The sequence below is a fragment of the Mus pahari genome, chromosome 5 (assembly GCF_900095145.1).
Source record: "Mus pahari chromosome 5, PAHARI_EIJ_v1.1, whole genome shotgun sequence".
NCBI classification, from domain to species: Eukaryota; Metazoa; Chordata; class Mammalia; order Rodentia; family Muridae; genus Mus; species Mus pahari.
In genome coordinates this window covers 141,852,096-141,860,062 of record NC_034594.1, presented here as the reverse complement: position 1 = coordinate 141,860,062, position 7,967 = coordinate 141,852,096, and the positions used below count along the sequence as shown (strand labels likewise).

The 7,967-nt window shown below is 43.4% G+C and overlaps 1 pseudogene; it reads left to right on the top strand.

Moving 5' to 3' along the window:
• Positions 1 to 7,035: 7,035 nt before the first annotated feature.
• On the top strand, positions 7,036 to 7,401 carry LOC110322570 (annotated as a pseudogene).
• Positions 7,402 to 7,967: the final 566 nt, after the last annotated feature.

Here is a 7,967-nt window from a genome sequence, read left to right as displayed (position 1 = left end):
ACCCCTTTAAGGGGTCATGGGGGTCACCTAAGACCATTGGAAAATGCAGATACTTGCATTAGGATTGATTCATAATGGTAACAAAATTACAGTTATGAAGTAGCAACGAAACTGAATTAAAGGGGCACAGCATTGGGAAGGTTGAGAGTCACTGCTCTAACATCTTTTTCTCCTTGAACCTACATGCTCTTGTTCACACATGCAGAACTGCTTGCTCCCCCTAGACAAACCAACACCTTTGTAATCGGGAGTGTTTTCCCTCCACCAAGAGCATCCAGTGCTTTCTTTCCACTCAGTGGGCATGCACTCAGTAAGGCTCTGGTGTGGTTTTCTTACATCCTATGTCTACGAGTTCCCATGGATTTGACTCCTAAGTTCATAGCTCTTGGCATATTCCTGTCTCAGTCTTCTGTTGGATTTTTCTCCCAGATATTAATTCTGTAGAAATCCAAGTCCACCCTAGAGCCCCCCTAGCAATTAGATCAACACTTGGCAAGAAAATGTTTGTTGATTTATTTGAAAAATGTTGTTCTTCTAAAATCAAAAAGTATATACAGACAGAATGAGAAAAAGTCTAAAAAAAAAAAAAAACCCAAACCATAGAATGTTTAAAAGGTAGAAACTCCTGACCATCCCTGTCCATGTATAGATGTTTACACATGTATGTATATATGTATTTATGTATGTATGTATATACATGTATACATGTATATATGTATGTATATATGTATGTATGTATGCATGTATGTATGTATAATATATATATTATATACACACACATAATTTTTAAAATGAAACTTCCCATGACACAGCAGTCCATTGACAAGTGTGTTCGGCTAAAGGCGTCCTCCCAGTCACTGGAGAAAACCTGCCTGGGGGAAAGGATGATGGATACTCAGTCTGAAGAGGAAATGCATGGGATCCTCCTCCTTCCAGGCCATCTGAAGTGGAGGGTCGCCTCCACTGAACCGTCTTTTGTTTGACTTCACCTGCATGTGAGCCTTGGGCCTCTAGAGGGCACTGTTTACTTTGGAATGAAGTTCCTAAGTTTCACTCGCCTTTCCCTCTGGGATCTACTGTTTTTGCTGTACAGTAGTACTACTTCATTTTCTCTCAGGAGGGTTTCTCTCCCTTTCGTGCCTGTGTATTTGTGTAGCTTGTGCGTAATGTATGTCCTTTAAAAGTGAATGTAGTGCTTCTGAACATGGCAGAGAATTACTCTGACCGGAGCCTGTCATTGTCTAGGCAGGTCTTTTGAAAGCTCTTCCTCCAGTCCCCACCCCTTAGTCTGACCCATGGTGCACCTCCCCCAACCCCAATTATTTCAGTCTGGGGGTCACCGTCACAGCTCAGCCAATGCATCTCAATCCTGCCTCACAGCTGCCTGGCCTAGTCCAGCCTGGGGCTCCCACTCAGGGCAACTGAGGCTTGATTTATGACACCCCTTTCCGCTGGTCCTGGACTCTCCTGGGGCGAAACTGCTGATCATGCCACATTTTCAAATTGGTTCTGCACTGCAAACCGATGTCATGAGGGACATAATTTGGTCCTGAAGCCCATTTTTGACAGTGACCTCCCTCGTTCTGGAGCTGACCTCTGCTCTCCAGACATGAAGAAAACCTGATTGTCCTTTTTTAGGTTGAAATGGGGAGAGGGGGTGGTATATGGGTGCTGCTTCTCTGTTGCCTCTGCCTGAGATGATCTGTTGTCTGTCTGTCTGTCTGTCTGTCTGTCTGTCTGTCTGTCTGTCTGTCTCTATCTCTCTCAAGTCATTATGTGCAGTGATTCACAGCACTGGGCATTCTAGCACTTGGCACAAAGGTGCACCCGCACATTCCTCTTCTCTTTCCACTGTCAGAAAGGCCACACTGCATTTGCACACATGGGGAACAGGAAAATGAGTGTCAGTAATTGGTGGGAAGAGACTGGTCCATGATGGATGTGGGTGTTCAGGAGCAAGGAGGGATACTTTTGTGAGGCAAAGAGAGCTAGTGCCCTCAAGCAGGACAGACAACATGGCCACCTTTCCAGGAGTGGGCCTCCTAATTGGGAGGGTATCATCTGGGTACCACATTGTGGAAGCGACAGAATTGGTTTCTGTGACCTCTTGGATGCTACCCCACCCCCTCTCTTTCCATCTTCAGTGTTCTCCTTTTCCTGATATCTTGGTCCATTCTGTCGGGAAGATGTCCCATCAGTATATGATGTTGCTGTTTAGAAGGAACAAGAGATACTGGACAGGGGAACACCTGGGGCTCATCCAATGGCAGAAGTGATGATGATAACTAAGGCCATCATCTAGCTGTTTTTTGTTTGTTTGTTTTTATTTCTTGCTCTGGAAACAACTTTTAGTGCATTATTGTGTTTGTGAGGGTAGTGTTGATAATGACACTGTTTCATAAATATGAAAATTAATTAACAGAGCAGCTATTTTCTACCTATAGAGTTATTGAATGGCAGAACAACTTAATATGAACTCTCAGCCTCCCATACCACATTTAACTGTATATTTTAAAAATTGTGTGACATATATATGTATGTATATTTACATATATGTGTGTGTGCATCCAGTACTTTATGTATATTATTAAAATTCTTTACAATAACTCTGTCGTGTATCTAACACTCCCATTTATACAGACCAAGATCTAGTCTGTATAATATCTAAAGCTGGCAAAGTGCTTGCCTTGAAAGCACAGTGTTCTGACTTTGGTCCACCAGAACACAGGTTGAAAAGGCCAGGGCATAATTGCTTAGTTGTGACAGCCTATTGCCAGGGAGAGAAAGACAGACAGATATTTCCCACGCCTATGGGGAGATTTCCTCCCCCCCCCATAAAAGTAGACAGCACTTGAGAGAGGACAGCTGAATCTCTCTTGTGGCATCCAAATGTACATGCATGCATACATGTGCATGTGTGTCCAACTAAATGCAACTGCACATTCGCACACAAACATTAAATGGCTTTATATGAATAAGCTAGGTGTTTTAGGTTTCAGAGTTTAAGTTAGTTACATTCATTGCAGGGTCCTCAGCGGTAAAAACCATACCCTAGGATATTTAGATCTTAAACTGAACGCCTGGGGAAAAGCTGCATTTACCCAAAAGCATTACTCTGCAGTAGTAGAAATAACAAGGGGGAAGTTATAGGAAATTAACACCTGGAGGATTTTTTATTTTTTTGAGAAAAGATTTGAGACTAACTCTTGATCACCTGATCCTTTGTAGCACATGTTACCCCAAACTCAAGAAAATCCTCCTGTCTCAGCTTCCCAAATACTGAGGCTACAGGGGTGAGCTACCACACTGGCTTTGCAAGGTATTTTGAGAAGTATGTAATCATATCTTTAGACAGCTGTCCACTCAGCAAAGCTCTGTAGGGGGAACACAGGGTACTAGAGAACACACAGGACACAAACAAGAGCTGGGATCCAGCCAGACTCCTATCACTTTCTATCTGTGGGCGTGTTTTATGGGCAATTTAACCACACATGAGCTTGGTTTTCTTATTTGTAAAATAGAAATGCTGGCTCGAAGGAGGTCTAAATAGTGAGGACAACAAACATCATTTATGATTACTGTTGATAATCTGGGAGGTGGGACCCAGAGTTAAAAGGAAGAGGCCGGTGTTCTTTTCTATGCATTCTCCTGGGGGTTGGAGGCAAGAAGAGTGAGAAGCGGGAGTTAGAGGTTGATGGGACATCAGTTACAGTTCCTGTGGTTATGGCAAAAACTACTTAAGAAAGGAGTGGTTTATCCTGACTTAAAGTTCAGGGGAACAGTTATCATCCTGGCAGGAGCATGAGGCAGCTGGTCAAGCTGCAACTTCAGTTGTGGAACAGAGGTAGGGCAACGCATGGGATGGCATCACCCATGTCTAGGGTCGATCTCTCTGCAGTTCAATGTTTCTGGATGTCTTAGTCAGGGTTTCTATTCCTGCACAAACATCATGACCAAGAAGCAGTTGGGGAGGAAAGGGTTTATTCAGCTTATATTTCCATACTGCTGTTGATCACCAAAGGATGCAGGACTGGAACTCAAGCAGGTCAGAAAGCAGGAGATGATGCAGAAGCCATGGAGGGATGTTCTTTACTGGCTTGCTTCCCCTGGCTTGCTCAGCCTGCTCTCTTATAGAACCCAAGACTACCAGCCCAGAGATGGCACCACCCACAAGGGGACCTCCCCCCTTGATCACTAATTGAGAAAATGCCTTACAGCTGGATCTCATGGAGGCATTTCCCCAACTGAAACTCCTTTCTCTGTGATAACTCCAGCTGTGTCAAGTTGACAGAAAACTAGCCAGTACACTGGAGGTACCCAAATGTGTCAAAAACCCATTCAGAAGTGTGTTTCCATGGTGAGTCTAACTCTCATCCACTGACAATCTAAACCAATTATGTAATAGGGAGTCAATTAGCTTCACCTTGGAGAGTACTAGCTAGTCAAGACGGGCTGGCGCTGGCTAAGACGTTGAAGGATCCCTGGACAGGAAGCAGGGAAGTGATGTACAGTGGGGTGATGAAGAACACTGAGATACAGGCGCCTCTCACACAGGAAAATACACCCAGGAAACAAGACAGGATGGATTAATCTATGCATTGTAACAGACATACTGTGATTTCTCTTTGTTCTGTAAGAGCTGCTTTCCATCTTAAAGGTAATTCACACAAAGGACCTTCTTTGTAGTTCAGCTGATGAAGCCATGCTGTTCATGAGGCAATGGCCACACATTCATACGACTTTTAAATGAACCATCAGTTCTAGAAATGGTCATCTGAAATTGGTAAGACTTTCTCCTGATTTATTGGGGGTTCTCCTTGGGGCTCAGACCAAAGAATCACCAGAGCCAAGGTGCCTGATGCATCTGTGTGGAGTGGAGGTAGAGAGGAGGTCCAAGCTAAGGTGAATGCTTGGGTGACTTGGCAAGGTCACGTGTGTGAACAGGAGTAGGGGTGGCAAGCACACACCCTTGCCTGCTCCGAGTCTCTTCCATCAGTACCTGGCTGAGGAGAATCATTGCAGTGTCTTGTATGTTTGTTTGTTTGTTTGTTTGTTTGTTTTTCCTTGCTGTGTCTAGCTGGTCTGCCATGTCTGTTGCTGAGGCTGAAGTTTGATGAATGCATGAGTTCAGGAAGTACCTCTGGCCACATTCTGTGGCCTAAACTAATCCCTGTTTTTGGATTTGGGTTCTGTCCTTAGCAACTATATATATATATATATATATATATATATATATATATATATATATATATATGTAATATTTGATTTTATGATTTGGTTAGTGAATAATTGGATGGTTCACATAATAACGCTAATCTCAGATTTTTCTTGAATAAGTTTGGCCCAAATCAATGTAAAAGAAAAACCAAACAAGAAGTGGCACATGTAATGAGGTGATATGAATGCCAGGGAGGGCAGCCATATGTCCCCCATGTCACACCATGATGTCTTCTGAGAAATCCTCATATAATAACACATATGCTCCCTTTAAGGAATTAGGCTCTGTTTTTTTCTTCTGTTTTTTTAAGGATGGCTCTGTTTTTTATTTTCCCCTTAAAACTTGTACTGGCTGGTTTTGTGTGTCAACTGGACACAGACTGGAGTTATCACAGAAAAAAGGAGCTTCAGGTGAGGAAATGCCTCCATTAGCTCCAACTGTGGGGCATTTTCTCAATTAGTGATCAAGGTGGGGAGGGCCCCTTGTAGGTGGTGCCATCCCTGGGCTGGTAGTCTTGGGTTCTATAAGAAAGCAGGGGAAGCAAGCTACAAGAAGCAAGCCAGCAAGTAACATCCCTCCATGGCCTCTGCATCAGCTCCTGCTTTCTGATCTGCTTGAGTTCCAGTCCTGACTTCTTTTGGTGATGAACAGCAATGTGGAAGTGTGAGCCGAATAAACCCTTTCCTCCACAACTTGCTTCTTGGTCATGATGTTTGTGCAGGAATAGAAACCTTGACTGCATTTGATGGTATCTCTTTTATGAAGTTTATCACATATTGTTTCCATTCATAATATTTGGGACATATCTAATAGACAGTATTTTTTGTTCAGGGAATGGGATATATTTTATAAATTTCTGTTCTACATTTTTTTTTTTAAATTTCAAACACCAGAGATATTCACTTAAACACTTTTGGATATAAAAATGAACTGCTACTTTGTTAAATGGTCATACCATCAAATTGCCTTCTAAATATTTATGTTAATATGCATGGGCCCAGGCTACTCTCGGTCTTGTTTAGAGAAGCTCCATTTTGCAGTGGACCACATATAAGTGGTCACAGTGTTGAGGATAAGAGACTCGATGCTCTGGTGTAAACTGGACATCTATATCATCACCACCCCCACCAAACAAAACTCACCACCAGCAGCTCAGAGAGCATCTTGGGAGAAGTGGGAAGAACCTAAGAGCCAGAGGGTTCAGAGGGGTTCTGTGACATGCTGTCTTGTGGACATGACATGGGACTTGTACTCTCGAACTCACAGCAGCTGTGGTTTCTGTCACAAGGCCTACAGAATATGAAGCCAGCCCAACATCCCAACATAGATAGGGTAGATGATCTCCAGGCTAACCCCTTATTGAGGAGCCATTGGAAGTTGATAGTTTGAGTTGGCAGTTAATAGAATGGGAATCACTCTTTTTTGGGAAGATGTGGCCCCTGGTAGGATTCTCATGTTCCAGGGAATGGCTCCATATCATACACATGTGGGCAGCAGCTTTAGTGGCTTTTCAAAGCAAAACAACAACAAACAACAACAACAACAACAACAGCAACAAAAACCTAGGGAACAGGAAGGAGATATGCTGGGGACAGTTATGAGTGACAGTTCTCTGAGTTAAGTAATTGTGTTCTTAAGGCATTCAGCTATGCCCTCTTGCAAATGCATATCCCAGCCCAGGTCACTGAGTCGCCGCTGAGGACTCAGCTGCCTCCCCCTCGAGCCCCCTTGCTTCTGGACACTCAGTCCCTCCTGCCCTATTTCTCCCGCAGCCTCCTTTAGGAGGCAGTTTCCACCGAGGAAAAGGAATCAATCGTATGTCCACTATCCAGAACCTCCACTCTTTCGACCCCTTTGCTGATGCAAGTAAGAGTGATGACCTGCTTCCTGCTGGCACTGAGGATTATATCCATATAAGAATTCAACAGAGAAACGACAGGAAGACCCTTACAACTCCCCCAGGGATCACTGATGATTATGATAAAGAGAAACTAGTGAAGGCGTGTAAGAAGAAATTTGCCTGCAATGGTACTATAATTGAGCATCCAGAATATGGAGAAGTAATTCAGCTACAGGGTGACCAGCACAAGAATGTATGTCAGTTCCTGATAGAGATTGCACTGGCTAAGGATGATCAGCTGAAGGTTCATGGGTTTAAGTGCTTGTGGCTCTCTGAAGCTTGAGTGAGGATTTCCTTGCAATGAGTAGAATTTCCCTTCTGTCCCTTGTCACAAGTTTAAAAACCTCACAGCTTGTATAAGGTAATCATTTGGGGTCCACTTTTAACTTGGACTAGTGTAATTCCTTCATGCAATAAACTGAAAAGAGGCTTGTTGAGGTTTACATCACATCTTTTCCATAGAAGAGTTAAGTAGGGTACAATGTATTTTCCTGGGTATCCAGCTGCTCCCTACCACCCGGCAGCTCTGCACATGGCTTTCGGAACTGCTAAGGTGTATAGAAACATGGGAAGTTAAGAGTGAGAACCCCAGTTAGGTAGTTACAGGGAAGCTCTTATCTGTGCTGAATGCGGCTTCTCAAGTATGGCTGGTTGAGAAAGGAATGCCCACATTTTTTTAACTCTTTGCCTATGCTCTTTATAAGGAACAAACTTGTTGACTCTTCAGAGCGAACTTTGGTGGAATCATGGCTGAGTTGGTCATTGGAACTTTAGGAGAATGGGTAAGCATTCCTTATACCCCCTACACAGAAATTTTAGCAAGAGGAAGAAGAAGAAGGGGGGAGTTAA